Source organism: Zingiber officinale, chromosome 7A (genome assembly GCF_018446385.1).
Source record: "Zingiber officinale cultivar Zhangliang chromosome 7A, Zo_v1.1, whole genome shotgun sequence".
Lineage (NCBI taxonomy): Eukaryota > Viridiplantae > Streptophyta > Magnoliopsida > Zingiberales > Zingiberaceae > Zingiber > Zingiber officinale.
In genome coordinates, this window is record NC_055998.1 from 41,582,565 (window position 1) to 41,606,146 (window position 23,582).

Genomic DNA, 23,582 nt, shown 5'->3' on the forward strand with positions numbered 1-23,582 from the left:
AAAAATACCTATAAAATCATAAAAATTAGGAAATTCACAGAATGTTTACAGATATATATTTTTCATAAAAATATGAATCTAAACTCGTACTCGCATCGCACGTGGCTCTGATACCACAGTTGGGTTTTTCGGGCCGCGAAAACCGCGTTTTCGCGTCGCAGAAACCCCGAATCACCCTAGCCATTGGATCTCGTGAGAAGAAAACTTTCCGAAAACACGAGTACGAGTTTTAAACTATGATCTACAGTAGATCTACAAAGGAAAAACATTTTACCTTCGAAGCGTGCCCTCGTAAATCCCGCTCGTCCAATGGTACGCCGGATCTCGAAGTTGTCAACGTAGACAACTCTCTAGTGATATCCACACGAACAAGGTGTGTTCTCTAACACACAAGGATGGAGGAAAGAGCACCCAAGTGTGCTAGCACTTTCTAGGGCTCTCAGGTAGGATTTAAAAAGGGGAGAAAGGAGAGAAAGAAAAGGGATCTCACATAATCCTCTAGGTACCCTCCTTTGTGACCTTCACTTCACCCTTTTTTTTTGGAACACAACTCATTCACCTTCTCCCTCCATGAAAGCTCACGGCAATAGCAAGAGAAAGGAGGAAGAGAGCTAGGAGGAAGGAGAAGCATTCAACACCACTTGAATGACACAAAATGAAACCTACTACACCATTAGTGTGGCCGGCCACACACATGTAACCTCCCCATTTAATGTGGCCGGCCACATTAAATGGAATGGGAGGTGTAACCTCCATGAGGTGGCACACCTCATGAGGTGGAGATGATGTGGCTGCCATGTAGGATGAGTCATCCTCCATGAAGTGGCAATACATCAAGTCAAACTTGATGTTTCAACTTCCCATTTGGTCAAGTCAAAATTGACCAATTTTCTTCCTTGTTGAGTTGAATCCAACCTTTGACTCAAGTCAATTTCAATCTAATGAATCTCAATTCATTAATATAAATTGACTCAATGAATCAAATTTAAATTAGACTCATTCAACAATTGAATCTAATTGAGTCTAACTCAATAAGTCTAATTTAAATCAATCCGAATCCAATTGGTTCATCATATGAACCTAATCTCCATCCACTTGTTCTTTGTGTGTGACCCAATAGGTTCTTGTAATGTTGGCAATGTTTCTAAACTCCTTTAGAAACATAAGCAATGAGCGGCATCTAGCAATACATCATTGCTACCCAAGTTACAAGAAATGTTGAGATCCAACATCACCTTGTGACTACTAATTGTGACTCCTCACAATATATGACAAGTGTCCTTCTATCCTAGACATCTAGATTGATCAATGTGAGGCATAGACCGTGTCATCCTCTGACCAATCTAAATCTTGAACTCCAAGTAGACTCACTAAATCAAATGAGCTTAATATCCTATATTGACTCATTTGGGTATGGCCATGCACTTCGTGGTCTCACTCTATCAAGAATACTGATGTCTCTCCCGTCATACAGGAGGGTTAGATCCCATCTACATCACTCACATCCCTCCGCATAATTTGTTACATACCCAGTAATCGCCTTTATAGTCCACCCAGTTACGGGTGACGTTTGACGAAACCAAAGTACATAACTCCTTATGTAGGGATCCATGGTGACTTCAGGTGTAAGGACTAGTAGTCATACTAATAGTCACATGAGAAAGTATATGACACTCATATAACGATCCATGATACTTTCTCATGGCGGGTCATTCAGTATACATTCTCTAATGCATACTTATGTGTCAACTTGATATCTCTATATCCATGACTTGTGAGATCAAGTCATCGAGTTGACCTACATGCTAGTCTTATTGCATTAACATTGTCCCTGAATATTAATACTCGACTAGGAATGATTTAGAGTAGTGTTCCCTATATCATCTCACTATCGATTCAACCAATCGATTGATATAGGTAAGAACCTTGTAATCTAGGACGTTATTGTTAGTTGCTACTCGGAAAGCCTAAAGGTTCTACTGTACAAAAATTTTGTACAAAGGTCTGAACCTTTTCCTAGCTACCATGTGTTCTTTTAAATTAAATTTTGGATCGCCTGCGGAACTTAACACGTTTGATCCAAAACTTAATCTAATTGTTCTTTTAGGTTTTGACTTGGATCTCCTGCGGAACTTAACACGTTCGACCCAAATCACTTTAAGTTATTAATTCCATTAAATATTAATTTCCATAATCGGTTCCCAGTACTGACGTGGCGAGGCACATGACCTTCTTGGATATGGGAGCAACCACCACCGACTAGACAAAACCTTTTATAGAAAGCTAATATTTAATTTCCTAAAATAACTTTAGGTTAACCGAAAAGAACAATCAAATCACAAGAAAAAAAAACTAAAGAACTCAACATCGAAAAACATATTCGAAATTCTAGAATCGTAAGCCTCTTGTATTTGGTATTATTTCCAAAAATAACTAGTATGATGCGGAAAGAAAAATTACTAGTTATACCTTTTAGAAAGACCTCTTGATCTTCTACCGTATTCCTCTTCTAACCTCGGACATTGTTTGGGCAACGATCTTCCGAGATGAGAAACCACCAACCACCTTCTTCTCCTCCTAGCTAGGTTCGGCCACAAAAAAGGTTAACCAAGGATGAAGAACAAAACACCAACCAAGCTCCAAGAGATGCTAGCTTTCTCTCCTTCTTCTTCTTCTTCTTCTCCAAGTAGTATCCGGCCGCCACAAGAGCTCCAAGCCTTTGAGAGTTTCGGCCACCACAAAGAGGAAGAGAGGAAGAGGATGGCCGGCCACACCAAGGAATAAAAGAGGGAGAGAAATAATAGAGGTTGTATCTCATGAAGGCACCCTCACCCCTTCTTTTATATTCCTTGGCCTAGGCAAATTAGGAAATTTAATTACAATAAAATTTCCTTAATTCCCTTGACATGATTTAATTGAGAAAAATAAAATAAAATTTTCCCAATTTATCTCTAATGGCCGGCCACATTAAAAGAGATAAATTAGACAAGTTTTAATCAACAATTAAAACTTCCTAATTTGTTTCCAGAAATTTTAAAAATAAAATTTCTCTTTAAAAATCTCTTCATGGTTGATAAAAAGAAATTTACATAATTTTAATTTTATCAGCATGTGGATAATTTTAAAGAAAAAAATAAAATATCTCACCAATCTACAAATAAGGAAAGAGATCAAATCTCTTTCTTTAATCTTTTGTAAATCTTTTACAAGAGAGATATTTTAATTTCAATTCTCTTTAATAAATTATTTCTTCCATATAATAAAAATTAAAATTAAAATTCTTTTTTAATTTAATTTGGTCGGCCCCCACTAGCTTGGGTTCAAGCTAGGGCCGGCCACCCAAATTTATACCTAGGCCGGCCCCCTATTGGTGGGTATAGAAGGTGGGTATAGGTGGGTATAGTACTCTATAAATAAGAGGCTACGATAGGGACCGAGAGGAGGAATTGGTTTTGGTCTCCTGATAAAATTAAGCATCCCGTGTTCGCCCCGAACACACAACTTAATTTTATCAATAATAATTCATTCCACTAGAGAACTATTATTGAACTACCGCACCAATCCCAAATTACATTTTTGGGCTCCTTCTTATTATGAGTGTGTTAGTCTCCCTGTGTTTAAGATATCGAATGTCCACTAATTAAGTGAGTTACTGACAACTCATTTAATTAATATCTTAGTCCAAGAGTAGTACCACTCAACCTTATCGTCATGTCGGACTAAGTCCACCTGCAGGGTCTAACATGACAATCTTTATGAGCTCCTCTTGGGGACATTATCAACCTAGTATCTCTATGACACAGTTTCCTTCTATAATCAACAACACACACTATAAGTGATACCATTTCCCAACTTATCGGGCTTATTGATTCATCGAACTAAATCTCACCCATTGATAAATTAAAGAAATAAATATCAAATATATGTGCTTGTTATTATATTAGGATTAAGAGCACACACTTCCATAATAACTGAGGTCTTTGTTTCTTTATAAAATCAGTATAAAAGAAACAACCTCAAATGGTCCTACTCAATACACTCTAAGTGTACTAGTGTAATTATACAGTCAAGATAAATTGATACCTAATTACACTACGACCTTCTAATGGTTTGTTCCTTTCCATTTTGGTCGTGAGCTACTGTTTATAATTTATAAGGTACTGATAACATCATCTTCTGCATGTGACACCATATACTATGTTATCTACAGTATAAATTAATTGAACAACTACAACTAAATGTAGACAATTTGACCAAATGTGATTCTTTATTCATAATGAATGTTTACAAAGCTTAGGCTTTCAGTATACACTCCAACAGTTATTATACTTAGTTTATTTGGCACCAATACAAGTAAGTATAATAACCAAAAACCAAATGCCTTTATTTATATAGAATATGATACAACAAGTCCAAAATACAATCATCAAATGATTGGCTCGCCTTTATTTATATAGAATATGATACAACAAGTCCAAAATACAATCATCAAATGATTGGCTCTAGGGCTCTAGCTAACAAGAGCTGTCCCACTATAAGTTCGAGACCGAAATCTGTGATCTCCTTCTGTAGGGGCGGTGACATGGCTGTTAGGAATAGTAAGGTAGCATTGGACTTTCATCTAAGTGAGTCTGCCACCTTATTAGCTTTTCCTGGGTGGTAGAGGATGTCTATGTTATAATCCTTGACCAGCTCAAGCCATCTACGCTGTCGCATATTCAGATCCTTCTGAGTGAAGAAGTACTTCAGACTCTGGTGATCTGTATACACTCTGCACTGAGCTCTATACAAGTAATGTCTCCAAATTTTGAGAGCGAACACTACTGCTGCAAGCTCAAGGTCATGAGTAGGGTAATTCTTCTCATATTCCTTGAGTTGTCTGGAGGCATAGGCGATTACCTTGCCACTTTGCATCAGCATTGCTCCTAGTCCCAACTTAGAGGCATCACTATAAATATCAAAGCTATCTGTGTTTTCTGGTAGAGTCAGAATAGGTGCACTGGTCAATCTCCTCTTTAGCTCGCTAAAGGTGTTCTCGTAGTCCTCTGTCCACTGAAATTTTCTGTTCTTCCTGGTGAGAGCTGTCAGTGGGGAGGCTATCCTAGAGAAATCCTCTACGAACTTTCTGTAATAACCTGCTAGTCCCAAAAAGCTTCTGATTTCACTAGCGTTCTTGGGCCTTTTCTAGTTACTCACAGCTTCTATTTTACTAGGGTCTACCATGATACCATCTTTTGAGATGATGTGACCCAGGAAGGCTACCTGATCGAGCCAGAATTCACATTTTGTGAACTTAGCGTACAACTGGTTCTGCTGAAGAGTCTGCAATACTATTTTCAAGTGCTCTGCGTGTTCTTCCTGAGTTCTTGAATAGATAAGGATGTCATCGATAAACACAATAACAAATCTATCTAGATAGTCCTTGAATACTCTGTTCATGAGGTCCATGAAAGTAGCTGGAGCATTTGTCACGCCAAAGGGCATGACTACGAACTCGTAGTGTCTGTATCTAGTCCTGAATGCTGTCTTGGGTATATCCCCTTCTTTAACTTTCACTTGATGATAACCTGATCTGAGGTCTATCTTAGAGAACACTGCTGCTCCCTTTAGTTGGTCGAACAGGTCATCTATTCTGGGAAGAGGATACCTGTTCTTGATGGTGACTTGGTTCAGTGCTCTGTAATTTATGCACAGGCACATGCTCCCGTCCTTCTTCTTCACGAACATTACAGGCGCTCCCCATGGTGAGTGACTAGGGCGTATGAAGCCCTTGTCAAGTAGCTCCTGTAGTTGCTCATGAAGTTCCTTCAGTTTTGCTGGAGCCATGCGATAAGGCGCTTTGGAGATAGGATTTGTACCAGTAATGAGCTCTATCCCAAATTCAATCTCCCTGTCTGGTGCTAGGCCTGGTAACTCTTCAGGGAAGACTGTTGGGTAGTCACATACAACTCGGACCTCTTCTAACTGTTGGTCCTTGTTCTGACTAGTGCTGACTACATGTGCTAGGAATCCCGTACATCCTGAATCCATTAATTTCTGTGCTTTTAGAGCTGAGAGAAACTTCTTGGCCTTTCTCTTTGGTTCTCCGATGTACTCGAACTGTACTTCTGCTTCAGGTTGGAATACGACTTTCTGTTTACGACACTCTATAGAGGCACCGTATCTGATCAGGAAGTCCATTCTAAAAATGACATCATAGTCAGTCATGTCTAGCACTATCAGATCACAAAAGAGTTCTTTGTCTGCTATCACGACTGGCACTGCTCTGAGCCAGTGCGTGGATGCCATAATTTCTCCTGAAGGTAGTGTTGTCAGAAACTGACTACTGAGTACCTCTGGAGGTATCGCTATCTTTTCGGAAAATGCCCTAGATATATAAGAATGGGTTGCCCCAGTATCGAATAAGACAGTTGTACTTTGCTGTAAAATACTAATCTGACCTGAAACAACTGTCGAGGCATTTGCTACGTCCTCTCTGGTGAGTGAGTAGATCCTCGCATTTGTCGTAGCTGGAGGGGCTTCTAATCTGCCCTGGCAGATATGTGGACCATCTAGAACGGCCTGCATCTGATGTAGCTGTGCTGGATGGCCTCCGTACTGAATCGGCTGTGGTTGAGGAAGACTAGTCTTGTTCGGGCACTGCTTAGCCATATGCCCTTCCTGTCCACATTCAAAGCATCCTCGTGTACCCTTGCGACAAACTCCAGGGTGGAATTTCCCACAAGTAGCACATTTGGGATAACTAGGCTGTTTACTAGCTGGTCCTCCTTTCGGGTAACTCCCTGGTTTGCGCTTGCTGCTGGAGTTCCCTTTCCAGTTAGAGTTGTGGCCCTGTTATTTCTGAGTACCTGAGCCTCCTTGCACTTTGGACTCTGAGAGGACTTGATTCTGCTGTTTGATATTGTTCTGGTAGTGCTCGATGGTCAAAGCACTGCTGACTAGTTTTTCAGTGGTTTGCGGCCTATGAACGCCGCCAGCCACGTTCATTGCTATTTCCGGCCTCAGCATCTTGAGCATCAACCGAACTCTTTCTTTTTCTGTGCTGACTAGTTCGGGGCATAGACGTCACGGCTTCCTCTACTGAAAGGTTGCCCTGGCGAAATTTAGTGAACTCGTCGTAGTGGCGGTTTGTGACCCGCATGTGAAAGAACTCCTCGAAGAATTCTTTCTCGAAGTCAGCCCATGTCATCTGGTTCACTGGGCGCTTCACTCTAATTCTCTCCCACCACATACGTGCATCTCCTGTCAAGCAGAAGGAGGCGCACTTCACTTTTTCATACTCTGGCCAGTCCAAAAGCTCCATCGTACTCTCCAGTGTTTTGAACCAGGCTTGGGCATCCCATGGTTCACTGGTGCCTGAGAAGTTCTCGGGCTTGACTCTCTGCCACTGGATCAGATAGGCTTCTCTCTTTGCCTCTGCTGCTGGGGCTACTGGTGTTGTAGGCTGGACTGGTGGAATCTCTATAACTACTGGGGTTGCTACGTTTGGTTCCGGGGTGAATGTGGGAGTATTCTGCTGATTAGCCTTTAAGGTGGCTATCTCTTGTTGCTGTTCTGCTAATTGTTTCTGTAACTACTGCTGTAAGGTCTAGGGGAGGCACTGAACTGCCTGCCTCATGCTGGGACTCAATAGCTGGGGCCCTTCTAGCTGGGCGTCCTCGTGCCATCTCTAAAGGAATAAGGGACATACATAACTAAAGCATCATGTTTACATAGCTAATACTATCATGTTAGTTACTATCATAGATAAGCATACTTTAGTTATCTACAAACATGAAAGCAATAAACATAACAAAGTGAGAGGTATTCTTACTTGTAAGCTGCAGGTTCAATGCTGATGTGTGTGTAGGAAGTAGGGAATTTCTGCTCTGATACCACTCTGTAACGATCCGCCTTCTACTAGCTAGGCTGTAAGGCCGGACCGTCACATTACGCTGTGCTAAGCTATATCCATAACCATCACTAAGTCTAGGTGCGGAAAGCTGTACCAATTAAAACTTTGCTAAGCTAATACGAGTTTTTGGTTCTACATATGCTAAGGGATGCATTCTAAGGTATACATGGCATATCCTACATCCCCTATGGTCAAGGAGCTGAATTACAAGGTCTCTTGGTCGAAACCCAGCTTCCCAATCGATCCAGATTGAACCCAATCGATTGGAAGCTGTTGAATCGATCCATGGATCAATTCCGATGGCTACTGTGCTCGGGTTAATATTCTAGATTGATCGACTGATCGATCCAGACTGGCCAATCGATCCAGCGATCGATTCCAGAGCTCTCTGTTCGCGGGAGCGATTTCCCGATCGATTGAACGGTCGATCCCCAAACTCTCTGTTCGCGACAGAATGCGACTGGATTGATCAGCTGATCGATCCAGAAGCTTATTGTTCGTGGAAGAATGCGACTGGATTGATCAGCTGATCGATCCAGAAGCTTATTGTTCGTGGAAGAATGCGACTGGATCGATCGGCTGATCGATCCAGAAGCTTACTGTTCGCGGAACCAGGCTCCCAATCGATCCACTGATCGATTGAGGACTCCCAATCGATCCGCTGATCGATTGGGGTCCCTGATTTCGCAGCAAGGCTCTAATTTCAGCACTGTTTCATGCCAAACTCACCTATATAAGTTCTAAAATAACTGAAGAACATTCTAATATCAAACAACTAGCATTCTAAACATGGTTACTAACAAGTTAAGCAGATTTTCTATAATTCCATGCATTTAGATAACTAAATAGGCAAAGAGTAACATAATAAGAAACACTAAGTTCTTAAATATTCTAGTTCTTCCAAGGTCTTTATTCCAGATTCCATCCACACACATCTTCCTTGCATCGACCTCCAGCCTCCGCTAATCCATCTTTCCTTTACCTTTATCTGTAGTATAAGGAAAAGAGTATCTGTAATCTTGAGAGCTTAGTAAGAAACCATCTACCTCACTAAAATATGCATACGATGCAATTTATGTTTTTTTTTAAAACATGCTATTTGAAACATATGAATACTGAACATGTAAAGGCATAGCATGGCATACAAACAAACTAGTCATAGTACTATCACATGTATCAATTATGAGCACTAAGCTGAAGCAGGAACTGAGCTAGAACTAAACTAAGCTAGAACTGAATTTAAATTGTATACACAACTGATTTGTGAGTTTTGAAAACTACTTATCATAATAGGTTAAAATACATAATCATGCTGCTGATGGGCCCGACATCTGTACGTGCTATGTGCGCATCCCTAACTAGATCCGGGTTTGCAAGTCCCGAATTTAGTAGGGTTACTAGGTTATCTGAACCTAGGGACGACTATGGGAGCCCAACCCAATGAATATCTAATCCAGTACAGTACCACTGCTAAAATAAAATACTGATTATAGCTGAGTTCTTCTTATATTGCTATTTCTAGGTTATCTGAACCTAGAGGCGACTGTGGGAGCCCACCCATTGGACCGTAGTCCCATATAAGGTGTAGTAAAACTGTATATACTGATTAAATGCTTCTATCACATTTTAGCTAAATTATTAAAATGCCTAAGTCGCATTTTAATTGTGTTGAACATACTATCGAGCACTTGGTGTGCGCCGTTGCACACCCTATGTGCCCAAAAATCCATAAACTACTAAACTAAAGCATGCAATCACACAAGAACTACTTATACTGCAGGTGAGGGGTTTCTTACCTTCTGCTCTAATTTTCTTACGATTCTAATCGCTAGATTTTCGGAGGAGATGATCCTTTCGACGATCTTCTCGCGTCTACGTGTTCTTCTCGCGGAGAGGAGCACCCTCGTATCCTTGATGTCGCCGGGAGGTACTCCTACGCTCCTCAAGATGGAACCCTAGGTCTTCTTGAGGTTGGCGCCGAGAGATGAGGGAGAAAGAGAGAGGGTCGGCGGGTGAGGTTTGAGGGAAAAGTTTTCTCGTTTAAGAAAATAACAATTCCTCACTTAATTTCTCTATTTATATTAAGTGGGTAATTCGACCCGACTCAAATATAAATATAATTGTTTCCCTTTCCTTTCAGTACGGCCCGGCTGGGTTCTCCTGGTTACTAGAGTTCACCTTAAGTCGTAGGACCCAATAGGTCTCGGGTTCGATTCCCGCTTAAGCTATTTTACGCTTCTATTTATTTTTGCTAATTCCGCTACTCTAAAAATTCCATAAAAATATTCTAAAATTCTAGAAAAATCATAGAATATTTCTAAAATACTTTTGAGAATTTTCGGGCGTTACAGTAGGAGCTTAGAAGTGCAGGAAGTCGAACGGAAGATGTAGCTAGTGAGAAGGAGAACACGGGAAGAGAGCCGACGTGCTCGGGGCGTCCGAAGGATGAGAGAGCTGTGGAAGAGTACACCAGTGGGCGAGAAGAACGTGCACGGCGTTCGAGGGATGTTAAGCCGGGGAGGATGACTGCTCGAGGAGGGCCGGAAATTGGGTTCGGGTGAGCCCTATTTCGATTGGCCGAAATCACCCAATCACATGGAGCTACGGAAGTCAAAGTAAGGCGAAAGGATGCTGGAAATAGAGCTTAAGGTGCCTGAAGCTAGTACTGGAGGCACCTCCACCTTGGAAGCGCCTCAGTCTACCTTGGAGGTGCCTCAAGCTTGAAGGCGCCTTCAGACTTGATGAAGGCACCTTCAACTGGTCAAATGTGACTGTTTGCGCTGCAGATAAAGTTTTATCCACCGACTCGATGGAGGCGCCTTGGACCCCTATTGGAGGCACCTTGGACCCTCAAGATCATATTTCGAGAGGCTATTTAAAGGCCCCTGGAGCTAGGAATGTTGGGTTCGTCGGGCCACGAAAACCGCTTTTTCGCGTCGCGGAAACCCCGAATCGCCCAAGCCACGGATCTCGTGCAAGGTAAAACTTTTGAAAAATACGAGTACGAGTTTAAAACACGATCGACTCTTAGATCTACGAGGGAAAAACATTTACCCTTGCGGCGTGCCCTTCGCAATCCCGCAACGTCCAAAGGTAGCCGGATCTCGAGACCGTCAAGCGAACGGTCCTCTAGCGGTATCCACACGAACAAGGAGTGGTCTTCTACCACTCAAAGATGGAGAGGAGAACCCACAAGTGTGCTAGCACTTTCTAGGGCTCTCGGATTGGATCTAAAAGGTGAGAAAGGAGAGAATATAGAAGGGGAAACACATGTACACCTCTTGGTTCCCACCTTTGTGACCTTCACCTTCCCTTAGGCTTTGGATTTAACTCACACTCCTCTTTTCCTCCATGAAACCCACGACCATCAGCAAGGTTGAGAGAGGAAGAAGCACCCAAGGAAGAAGAAGCATTTACCACAATTAAATTGCTACAAGACAAAACCCATTTTTCCTTTAGTGTGGCCGGCCACACTAGTGTAACTCCCACATTAATGTGGCCGGCCACATTAATGCATTTGGTGTGTAACCTCCATGTGGTGGCACACCATTAAATGAGGAGATGATGTGGCTAATGATGTGGCTAGATTGGTCATACCAAGTAGGATGAGTCAACCTTCATGATGATGTGGCAAGACATCAAGTCAAACTTGATGTTTCAACTTCCATTTGGTCAAGTCAAACATGACCAATTTTTCTTCCTTGTTGAGTTAAATCCAACCTTTGATTCAAGTCAATTTTAATTTAATGAATCTCAATTCATTAATATAAATTGACTCATGAATCAAATTTAAATTAGACTAATTCAACAATTGAATCTAATTGAGTCTAACTCAATACGTCTAATTTGAATCCAATCTTTGATTCATCATATGAATCTAATCCTATTGGTTCATCATATGAACCTAATGTCCATCCACTTGTTCTTTGTGTGTGACCCAATAGGTTCTTGTAATGTTGGCAATGTTTCTAAACTCCTTTAGAAACATAAGCAATGAGCGGCATCTAGCAATACATCATTGCTACCCAAGTTACAAGAAATGTTGAGATCCAACATCACCTTGTGACTACTAATTGTGACTCCTCACAATATGTGACATTGTCCTTCTATCCTAGACATCTAGATTGATCAATATGAGGCATAGACCGTGTCATCCTCTAATCAATCTAAATCTTGAACACCAAGTAGACTAACTCGATCAAATGAGCTCAACATCTAATGTTGACTCATTTGGGCATGGCCATGCACTTAGTGGTCTCACTCTATCAAGAATAGCGATGTCGCTCCAGTCATATAGGAGGGATAGATCCCATCTACATCACTCACATCCCTCTGCATAATTCGTTATATACCCAGTAATCGCCTTTATAGTCCACCCAGTTACGGGTGACGTTTGACGAAACCAAAGTACATAACTCCTTATGTAGGGATCCATGGTGACTTCGGGTCTAAGGACTAATAGTCATACTAATAGCCACATGAGAAAGTATATGACACTCATATAACGATCCATGATACTTTCTCATGGCGGGTCATTCAGTATACATTCTCTAATGCATACCCATGTGTCAGCTTGATATCTCTATATCCATGATTTGTGAGATCAAGTCATCGAGCTGGCCTACATGCTAGTCTTATTGTATTAACATTGTCCCTGAATGTTAATACTCGACTAGGAATGATTTAGAGTAATGTTCCCTATATCATCTCACTATCGATTCAACTAATCGATTGATATAGGTATGAACGTTCTACTCAAGGACGTTACTATACTTATTTTATCTGACACTAATACAAATAAGCATAATAACCAAAAACCAATGCCTTTATTAATATACAAGAATATGATACAATGAGTCCATACAATCATCAAATGATTGGCTCTAGGGCTCTAACTAATAATCTCCCACTAGTACTAGTGTCAATCAGTATAGGCTCTAAGGCCTAATGACCTAGTGTGACCATCATGCTTCCTCTGTGCCAAAGCCTTGGTCAAGGGATCTGCGATGTTAGCCTCTGTAGGTACTCTGCAAATCTTCACATCTCCTCTATCGATAATCTCTCGAATGAGATGGAAGCGCCGTAGTATATGCTTGGTCCGCTGGTGTGAGCGAGGTTCCTTCGCCTGTGCTATAGCTCCATTGTTGTCACAATAGAGCTCAACTAGGTCAACGATGCTAGGAACCACCCCAAGTTCAGTGATGAACTTGCGGATCCAAACTGCATCCTTTCACGCCTCGATGCGACAATATACGTCAGTAGAATCAGCTACTGTATCCTGCTTCGAACTCTTCCAGCTGACAGCACCACCATTAATGCAAAATACGAACCCTGACTGCGATCTGTAATCATCCTGATCGGTCTGAAAGCTGGCATCACTGTAACCCTTTACAGTTAGCTCATCATTGACTCCATATATCAAAAAATATTCTTTAGTCCTTCTTAAGTACTTAAGAATATTCTTGACCGTTATCCAGTGACTTTCACCTGGATCTGACTGGTATCTGCTCATCATGCTCAAAGCATATGAGACATCAGGTCGAGTACATAGCATGGCGTACATGATCGATCCTATGGCTGAGGCATAAGGGATCTGATCCATACGGTCTCTCTCCTCTCTAGAAGAGGGACCTTGAGTCTTCGAAAGACTCACGCCATGTGACATCGGCAGAAATCCCTTCTTGGAGTTCTGCATGGCAAACCGAAGGAGTACCTTGTCAATGTATGTACTCTGACTTAGGCCAAGCAATCTCTTAGATCTATCTCTATAGATCTGAATCCCTAGAATGCGGGATGCCTCACCTAAGTCCTTCATTGAGAAGCAACTCCCTAGCCAGGTCTTGACAGACTGAAGCATAGGGATGTCCTTCCCAATGAGTAGTATGTCATCCACATACAATATGAGGAAGACAACTATATCCCCTACAACCTTCTTGTAGACACAAGGCTCATCTTCGTTCTTGATGAAACCAAACTGTTTGATTGCATCATCGAATCGAAGATTCCAGCTCCGAGAAGCTTGCTTTAGTCCATAAATGGACCTATGCAGCTTGCATACTCTGCTAGTATGCTGTGGATCTACAAAACCCTCAGGTTGTGTCATGTACACATCTTCGAGTAGGTTTCCATTCAGAAACGCGGTTTTGACATCCATCTGCCATATCTCATAGTCATGGTAAGCTGCAATAGCAAGCATGATCCGAATAGACTTAAACATCGCTACTGGAGAAAAGGTTTCATCATAGTCAATACCATGAATTTGCTTGAAACCTTTAGCTACCAAGCGACCCTTATAGATAAGTCCATCCATGTCAGTCTTTCTCTTAAAGACCCACTTACACCCAATGGGTTTTACCCCTTCAGGTGGATCAACCAAAGTTCATACTTGGTTGGTGTACATGGAATCCATTTCGGATCTCATGGCTTCTAGCCATTTCTCGGAATCTGGTCTCATCACAGCTTCCTGATAGGTGGTAGGCTCATCCTCTATGAGCACAACGTCATCATGGTCAGACAAGAGAAATGAGTATCTCTCAGGCTGACGACGTACCCTATCAGACCTGCGAAGAGGTATATCTACTTGAACTAGTTGTTGTTCCTCAACTCTTTGTGGAACAACATCATCCACAATACTTTGTGGTTCCAGTTCAACTTCCATCAAGGCATCAGTGCTATTGTTCGCATCTTGAACTTCTTCAAGATCGAACGCACTCCCACTAGTCTTTCTAGAAACAAAGTCCCTTTCTAGAAAGACCCCAGTCTTTGCCACAACTACCTTGTGCTGACTGGGAATGTAGAAGTAATATCCCTTAGTTTCCTTGGGATATCCGATGAAATAGCACTTGTCGGATTTGGGTCCTAATTTATCTGAGACTTGACGTCGTACGTAAGCCTCACAACCCCAAATCCTCATGAAAGACACCTGGGCATCTCTCCCAGTCCATATCCTATATGGTGTCTTTATCACGGCCTTGGATGGAACTCGGTTGAGAATGAAAGCTGCCGTGTCTAGAGCATATCCCCATAAATATGTCGGAAGATCTGTGTGACTTATCATAGACCGTACCATATCTAATAAGGTACGATTCCTCCTTTCGGATACACCATTCCACTGTGGTGTTCCAGGAGGAGTGAGTTGGGATAGAATCCCACACTCAGCTAAATAGTCACGAAACTCATGGCTTAAGTATTCACCACCTCGATCTGATCGAAGTATCTTAATACTCTTGCCAAGCTGGTTCTGTACTTCATTCTTGAATTCTTTGAACTTTTCAAAGGATTCAGACTTATGTGTCATCAAATACACATAACCATATCTACGAAGTCATCAGTAAACGTGATGAAGTACCTATAACCGCCTCTAGCAGCAACATTGAAAGGGCCACATACATCACTATGTATGAGTCCCAATAAATCAGTTGCTCTCTCGCTGTGCCCACTGAAGGGAGTCTTGGTCATCTTGCCTCGTAGGCATGACTCGCATATCTCATATGATTCAAAATCAAATGAGTCCAGCAAACCATCCTTATGGAGCTGGGATAAGCGCTTGTCATTTATATGACCTAAGCGACAGTGACAGAGGTATGTTTGGTTCATGTCATTTGACTTGAACCTCTTGGTATTTACGTTATAGATAGGACTCTCTAGATCTAGAATATAGAGTCCGTTTATCAGAGGTGCACTACAATAGAGCATATCGTTTAAATAGACGGAACAACATTTGTTCTTTATTATAAACGAAAATCCTTTCTTGTTCAAACAAGAAATGGAAATTATGTTCTTAGTCAAGGCAGGCACATAACAACAATCATCTAATTCTAGTACAAGCCCAGAGGGAAGAGATAGATGATAAGTTCCTACAGCAATAGCAGCAACTCGTGCTCCATTGATTACTCGTAGGTCTATCTCACCCTTCGTCAATGCCCTGCTATTCCTCAGCGCTTGTACATTAGTACAAATGTGCGAAGCACATCCGGTATCTAATACCCACGATGAAGAAATAGAGAGGTTGACTTCTATAACATTTATACCTGAAGTAGAAATCTTATTTCTCTTCTTCTTAAGATCTTCCAGGTATTCTTTGGAGTTCCTCTTCCAGTGCCTTGCTTGTCCTTGATATAGGTGACAAAGATGTTCAACTATATCGTAAGCGTTCATCAACTCATGTTGCTTCTGAAGCTCAGAGTTCATGGTTGCGAGCATAAGACAAGACACATCTAATGCGTCATCTTGATGCTTCTTGTAAGCATCTCGATCGCTCGCGTGGCAGTGGCAGGAGGAGCCTCCGGAATGGGCTGCTCCAGATTACGTTCTTGGGTGAGAACTATTCTCAGGTTCCTGTACCAGTCCAGGAAATTTGCTCCGTTGAGCTTGTCCTTCTTAAGGACAGATCGCAGAGAGAAAATGTTCATATTTGACGTCATGGTTATCTACAACAGAAAATTTGCAGAAATAAATATCATATTCTTTTAAAATCATTTAATTAGGCCTTTAATTAAATGATGCTCCCACTGAATTCTATAATTCTTGTGGGACAAGATCCACATCATACTAACCCTTGAGTTAGCTTTGGCTAATACGCCCAAGGCTTAGTATGATCGGTAGGTAACGATTACCAATTACATCTCTATGCAACTCTTGTTTATAAAATCAATATCCGCATTTATATTAAAACTCGAGTTAGCTTTGGCTAATACACCCGAGAGTTAATATAGATGTGATTTTGATCTATCTTTTCCAACCGTTGGAATAATGCCTATAGTTGACTCGATCCAACCGAGTAACTAGGAATACTCAATCTAATTGAGTTTGTATTCACCCATGCGTTGATAGGCGGGACCAAGATTGTCCCTCCGTACCCTACCAAGATAATATGTATTGCTCTGCTTTGGCAGATTCAACAATACATGTGATCGAGGTAGTGATAGGTATCATGGCATGGTTAGGCATTTTAGAGTTGGTTCGATCGAGATCTAATCTAATCGAAAAAGATGCATCTTGAGCATGACTTAGATCTAATCTAATCGCAAGGGTGCATCATGTGCACGACGTAGATCTAATCTAATCGTAAGACACTAATTAATTAATTACTTATTAAACATGCATCATATACATAAGCAATTAACTAATTAATATATTTGTGATTTAGTCATGGCCCTACTACGATCTTCTCAAGCCAATGAGAAGATCGAATGGTCAACCTAGAGTCAACAGCTTCTCCAAACTCCTCCCTTTGACCACCTTGTGTTGCTCGTGCCCGCCTCGGAACTCCGTCTCGTGTGGACCCTCCACCGCTCCAATTTGTACATTACAATTTGAAACTCGAGTTACATTCGAGTCTAAATCTAATTTACAACAAGAATATAAGAGAAGGCACGACGCGCAGGTCGCGAATAAATAAAAACATACAACACGCACAAACACATAACGGCACGCAGGCCGTATTATGAATTACAACACAACCAATCATATTGGGTTTTTGGGCCATGACTATCACAAAATTAATATATAATTCAAAATTATATATTTTCATAATTTTCTATAATTTTTAAAATAATTTTTACAATTTTACGAGTAAAATTTCCCGGCGGTCCTGTTTAGCGGTTTCGGGCGCAATCGCGGAACGGATCCCCTTGTGGGGCCCAGGGGCAGCGCCCCTACCCGCGATCTAACCATCGCGAGGGTTCCTTTGCGATCCAACAGCACCTAAACCCGCTGTCCCAAAACGATTTGGGCCGAGACATTGCCGTTTCGGAAAAATCTTCCCGGCGGGTTCGTTTTTAGCGATTTCGGGTGCAATCGCGGAGCAAATCCCCTTGCGGGGTTAGGGGCAGTACCCCTACCCACGATCTAACCATCGTGAGTTGCTCCTTTGCGATCTAATGGCACCCAAGCCCGCTGTCCCAAACGGATTTGGGGCGAAACGAAGCCGGTTTTGAAAGATCTTTCCGGTAGCCGAAGCCTACAAGTGCCGAGACACTTGTGCTTCGCTTCTACGGAAAAATTACCCATAAAATCATAAAAAACTAATTTTTACAGAAAATCACAGAAGGTTTTATTTTTCATAAAAATAAAACAAACTCGTACAAGCCTTGCACGTGGCTCTGATACCACTGTTGGGTTTTTCGGGCCGCGAAAACCGCTTTTCGCGTCGCGGAAACCCCGAATCGCCCAAGCCACGGATCTCGTGCAAGGTAAAACTTTCGAAAAATATGAGTACGAGTTTAAAACACGATCGACTCTTAGATCTACGAGGGAAAAATATTTACCCTTGATGCGTGCCCTTCGCAATCCCGCAACGTCCAAAGGTAGCCGGATCTCGAGACCGTCTAGCGAACGGTCCTCTAGCGGTGTCCACACGAACAAGGAGTGGTCTTCTACCACTCAAAGATGGAGAGGGGAACCCACAAGTGTGCTAGCACTTTCTAGGGCTCTCGGATTGGATCTAAAAGGTGAGAAAGGAGAGAATATAGAAGAGGAAACACATGTACACCTCTTGGTTCCCACCTTTGTGACCTTCACCTTCCCTTAGGCTTTGGATTTAACTCACACTCCTCTTTTCCTCCATGAAACCCACGACCATCAGCAAGGTTGAGAGAGGAAGAAGCACCCAAGGAAGAAGAACCATTTACCACAATTAAATTGCCACAAGACAAAACCCATTTTTCCTTTAGTGTGGCCGGCCACACTAGTGTAACTCCCACATTAATGTGGCCGGCCACATTAATGCATTTGGTGTGTAACCTCCATGTGGTGGCACACCATTAAATGAGGAGATGATGTGGCTAATGATGTGGCTAGATTGGTCATACCAAGTAGGATGAGTCAACCTTCATGATGATGTGGCAAGACATCAAGTCAAACTTGATGTTTCAACTTCCATTTGGTCAAGTCAAACATGACCAATTTTTCTTCCTTGTTGAGTTAAATCCAACCTTTGATTCAAGTCAATTTTAATTTAATGAATCTCAATTCATTAATATAAATTGACTCATGAATCAAATTTAAATTAGACTAATTCAACAATTGAATCTAATTGAGTCTAACTCAATAAGTCTAATTTGAATCCAATCTTTGATTCATCATATGAATCTAATCCTATTGGTTCATCATATGAACCTAATGTCCATCCACTTGTTCTTTGTGTGTGACCCAATAGGTTCTTGTAACGTTGGCAATGTTTCTAAACTCCTTTAGAAACATAAGCAATGAGCGGCATCTAGCAATACATCATTGCTACCCAAGTTACAAGAAATGTTGAGATCCAACATCACCTTGTGACTACTAATTGTGACTCCTCACAATATGTGACATTGTCCTTCTATCCTAGACATCTAGATTGATCAATATGAGGCATAGACCGTGTCATCCTCTAATCAATCTAAATCTTGAACTCCAAGTAGACTCACTTGATCAAATGAGCTCAACATCTAATGTTGACTCATTTGGGCATGGCCATGCACTTAGTGGTCTCACTCTATCAAGAATAGCGATGTCGCTCCCGTCATATAGGAGGGATAGATCCCATCTACATCCCTCTGCATAATTCGTTATATACCCAGTAATCGCCTTTATAGTCCACCCAGTTACGGGTGACGTTTGACGAAACCAAAGTACATAACTCCTTATGTAGGGATCCATGGTGACTTCAGGTCTAAGGACTAATAGTCATACTAATAGCCACATGAGAAAGTATATGACACTCATATAACGATCCATGATACTTTCTCATGGCGGGTTATTCAGTATACATTCTCTAATGCATACCCATGTGTCAGCTTGATATCTCTATATCCATGACTTGTGAGATCAAGTCATCGAGCTGGCCTACATGCTAGTCTTATTGTATTAACATTGTCCCTGAATGTTAATACTCGACTAGGAATGATTTAAAGTAATGTTCCCTATATCATCTCACTATCGATTCAACTAATCGATTGATATAGGTATGAACGTTCTACTCAAGGACGTTACTATACTTATTTTATCTGACACTAATACAAATAAGCATAATAACCAAAAACCAATGCCTTTATTAATATACAAGAATATGATACAATGAGTCCATACAATCATCAAATGATTGGCTCTAGGGCTCTAACTAACAAGGAAATCAATATCAATTGTTCCATTAACTCTATAATCAATTCCTAGCAATAGTTCTGAGCTGTTAGAGTGTAAAAGTCTTCTCTGCCTTCAGAGAAGGAGATTTTTTAGTGCGCGCTTTTCATCGCCTTGGATTAACAACCTTCTTGGTTGTAACTAGGTTAACTTCCGGTCTTCTCTGTCTTTCTGTTTTGTTTTATTGCTTTAGTTATTTTATTGCTATTGTACTTTCTAGTTGAAAAATTCAAGGAGGGTTGTTTTAATTTGTGCAGCAATTCACCCTCCTCTTGCCGGCCTCTGCTGCCACCAATTGTAATGCTCGAAAAATTGTCAAAACTATTTTAGAAATATTCTATGATTTTTCTGGAATTTTAGGATATTTTTATGGAATTTTTAGAATAGCGGAAGTAGCAAAAAGAAATAGGAAACGAAAATAGCTTACGCGGGAATTGAACCCGAGACCTATTGGGTCCTATGACTTATGGTGAACCATGGTAACCAGGTGAACCCAGCAGAGCCGTGCTGAAAGGAAAGGGAAACAATTAAATTTATATTCAAGTTGGGCCGAGATTACCACTTAATATAAATAGGGAGGAATTAAGTGAAGAGTTATTTTCTTTTAACGTGACTTTTCTCCTCCTCACCCTAGTTTCCGCCGACCCCTCTCCCTTCCTCTTCTTCTCTCGGCGCCAACCACAAGCCAAGGCTAGGGTTCTGTCCCCTAGGCTAGGACCAGCTCCCGGCAACACAAAAGCACGAGGACGCTTCCCTCCGCGAGAAGAACGCATAGGCGCGAGAAGATCGTCGAAAGGATCGTCTCCTCCGGAGATTTAGCGATTAGAACCGTAAGAAAATCCGAACAGGAGGTAAGAAACCCCTCACCTGCAGTATAAGTAGCTCTCGTGTGAATTTCATGTATTAGTTTAGTAATATGTAGACTACCGACACAAAGGATGCGAATTAGCGCATACCAAGTGTTCGATTTAAATTGTTTAGCACAGAAAAATGCAACTTAGGCATTTTAGTGGCTTAGATAAATGCAATAGAAGCATTTCATAGCTTATTGAGTCTTGCTCCAGCTTTTATAGGACTAGATGTCCAATGGGTGGGCTCCCACAGTCGCCTTTAGGTTGAGATAACCTAGTTCTAGGTTTAGACAACCTACTAAAAGCAAGACGAGAACTTATTAGCTTATGTTCAGTATTTTACTTTCTCAGTGGCACTGTACTGGATTAGATATCCATTGGGTTGGGCTCCCACAGTCGTCCCTAGGTTCAGATAACCTAGTAACCCTACTAAATTCGGGACTTGCAAACCCGGGTCTAGTTAGGGATGCGCGTATAGCACGTATAGATGTCGGGCCCATCAGCAGCATGATTAGTATTTTCATCTATTATATATGTAGGTTTTTTTTAAACTCTCACAAAATTGTTAGTGAAATCAGTATAGCTTTAGCATTTGCTAGTATTAGCTCAGTTCATGCTTCAGTTCAGCTCACTCTTATGATTATGTATGATAGCTCTATGTTCAGTTTTTATTACACATGCTTTAGATGATAGTATGCCATGACTAGCTTTGATTTCTATGTATGATAGCATGCCATGTTTTAGTCTAAACAGTACATATTTCAAATAGCATGTTTTAAAAGCATATTGCATCGAAAGCATGTTTTTGTGAGGTAGATGGTTTCTTACTAAGCGAAAGCTTACAGATACTTTTTCCTTATACTGCAGATAGAGGTAAAGGAAAAATGGAATAGTGGAGGCTGGATGGCAATGCGATGAAGATGTGTGTGGATGGAATTTGGAACAAAGATCTTAGGGAATTGCAGTGAACCTTGTTTTGGACATTTATGAACTTAGCATTTCTTATTACACTACTTTTACTCATTTAAGTGTTTGCATGCATGGAGTAATAGAAACTCTGCTTAGATTGTTAGTAAACCTGTTTAGAATGCTAGCTGATTGTTATTAGGATGTTTTCTAGTCATTTTAGAACTTGTAATGTGATTGAGGCACGAAACAGTGCTGAAATCAGAGCTTAGCTTCAAAAATCAGAAACCCCAATCGATCGGTGGATCGATTGGGCAATTTGTTCCGCGAACAGTAGGCTTCTGGATCGATCATCCGATCGATCCAGCAATTTCTGTCGCGAACAGAGAGCTCCGGGATCGATCGCTGGATCGATTGACCAGACTGGATCGATCAGCCGATCGATCCAGAATATTACCCCGAGCACAGTAGCGTGCTGGATCGATCACTGGATCGATCCAACCCAGGTCCCGCATACAGTAGCCGGCTGAATCGATCACTGGATCGATTCAACCATTCCAATCAATCTGTGGATCGATTGGGAGGCCTGAGATTTGCTGGGAAGCCTTTAGTTCTGTTCCTTGACCATGGGGGAGGTAAAATATGTCATGAATAGTTAGATTACACCCCTTAGCATGTATAGAATCAAGAAATATTAGTAGTTTAACAAAGTTTTAATTAGTACAGCTTCCGCATCTAGATTTAGCGATGGTCAGGGAATAGTTAGCACATATTTATGTGACGATCGGCCTCACAGCCTAGTTAGTAGGAGGCGGGCCGTTACACCAATAGACTCATCATGGATAACTCGAGTCCGATAACTTGATCACCTAGTGTGCGATGAGCGGGACGAGGTGCTCGGCATGGAGGTGGCACCGGGGCCGGAGCGTCCTCGCAGAACAACGCGACCATGAACTCATCCTGCTCTGTCTCCTCCTGTGTATCTGGGTCTGGCTGGTGTTGTAGCGACCCGCCTTCTACTAACTAGGTTGTGAGGCCGATCGCTACATTATGCTGTGCTAAATTACTAATGCGGAAATCTGGATTGATTAAAATTTTGCTAAACTGATTACTGTAAAATCTGAACTTAATATTCTAGGTGTACCTAGGAGTTGTACACATGCTAGGGAAGATAATCTACGCCTCTCGGATGTACTGCTAGCTGTAATCAGGCATTTCAATCGATCCATGAATCGATTGGGCTGTCGAATCGATCCAATGATCGATCCAGCTTGATACTGGCACGGAGAAAAACCCTGGATCGGTCGGCTGACCGATCCAGAAGCTATATCGCTTCTGTATGCGGCTAGATCGGTCTACCGACCGATCCAGGAGTACACTGATCGATCGGTAGACCGATCCAATGGCTCACTAATCGGTCGGCTGCCCGATCAGTGAGCTTCGGTACTCTCTGTTCGCAGACGCTAACTCTCTGTTCACGACTGGATCGGTCAGCTGACCGATCCAGTGGCACAACCCAATTTTGATCGATCTGTAGATCGATCTGGTTTCTGATTTCGAATCAGAACCCCTGATTTCAGCACTAGTTCGTGCCAAAATCTCAATAAGAGTTCTAAAATCAATTGAACTAAGTTCTAACATCTATTAACTAGCATTCCAACATAATTACTAACAACTTAAACAAATCTTCCATGGTTTAAACATTCTAAGGTCTAAAAGTGCATAAAGGTACTTGAGAAAAGAAACTAAGTTCTTAATTTGCTAAACTCCCTAAGGATCTTCATTCCAGGTTCCTGCCACACACACCATCA